Source organism: Amblyomma americanum, chromosome 2 (assembly GCF_052857255.1).
Source record: "Amblyomma americanum isolate KBUSLIRL-KWMA chromosome 2, ASM5285725v1, whole genome shotgun sequence".
Taxonomy (NCBI): domain Eukaryota; kingdom Metazoa; phylum Arthropoda; class Arachnida; order Ixodida; family Ixodidae; genus Amblyomma; species Amblyomma americanum.
The window spans coordinates 28,934,793-28,935,833 of NC_135498.1; the positions used below are offsets into that span (position 1 = coordinate 28,934,793).

The 1,041-nt window shown below is 46.5% G+C and overlaps 1 protein-coding gene across 1 annotated transcript in view; it reads left to right on the top strand.

Annotated features, from left to right (window-relative positions):
* The window catches only part of LOC144120867 (piwi-like protein 1), a 66,729-nt gene continuing 65,688 nt past the window's right edge, over positions 1-1,041 (top strand). The window contains exon 1 of the mRNA XM_077653635.1: positions 1-226. The gene's annotated coding sequence lies outside the window, so the exon portion shown is untranslated. The remainder of the gene's footprint in view (positions 227-1,041) is intronic.

Below are 1,041 nucleotides of genomic sequence, written 5' to 3' on the forward strand. Positions count from 1 at the left end.
TTCGTTCTGTTTTTGCGAGCAAAGAACGGAGACGCAGGGAGGTCTGTGCAGTTAGGCATGTGGCCAGTGGCCAGTTGAAAGTTGCGAGCAGCGTGGAGTTATTTGTGGAAGTCGGCTTCAGTTTTATTAGGTTTTAGCACTGTGAATGAGCGTTTTATTTTAGGCGCCCAGAAATACCAATAGTGTCGTACCAAGCGTGGTCCAGAGCCGCCGTGTTCCCGATAAGGTGCGTGTCTTACCGGATTTGCTTTCTGCTGAACCGTATTGATCTGCATTGAGGCAATGACTGAAGTGTTATTTTTGCTGCTTTGTTATGTTGCACTCGGGCGCAGTGTGCGCATGTGGGACCTAAGCTGTAGTAGGCGCGGAAATGGTGCTTTAGCGTTGCGCGGTGTTGAGAAACGTGCTCTCTAGCTGCACCTTAGCGCGAACTAGTTAGGAACACTGCACATGTTTTGTGCCAGTGAGACTGCAGAGTTTATTCGCAGGACACGACTGCTGTAAATCGCGTAATAAACGCTTGATCATGTTTTTCTTTGTTTTTTTTCTTTAACGGCGTCCATGTGTGCAGTGTGGCACGCAGTACTGAGCTCAGAAGTGTTACTTTACCCCGGTAATGCAGCGCGCAAACCCATTTTTTGCGTTCTTTTGTTATTAAAATGCAGAAGGTATTGCTTGCTTTGTGGGCTATGGGGTTGTGTTTTATTTACGTACTTTAGCGTTGTAGTTCAGCACCATGACAATCACATGGCGGGTAAATCGCATTGTGTAGACGCTAGGCCTAGGAGTTGACCACTGTTACGGCGTCCATCTCCATCGTTGGAAGCTTATTACCGTATTGTTGACACTACTTGGGTAACATTTTTGTGGGGGCACTTATCTAACCTCTGAAGCGACTTAACTACGCGTTGACAGCCTACGAAGACAAAACACTGAAATCGGATGTGTGCACTGCCTGCGTTGGTGCCGTCAGTTTTTATTTAAAGATACCTTCTAAAAAAAAGTAGTGTCAGCTCGCTTAAATGCTACCGTAGGTAACAG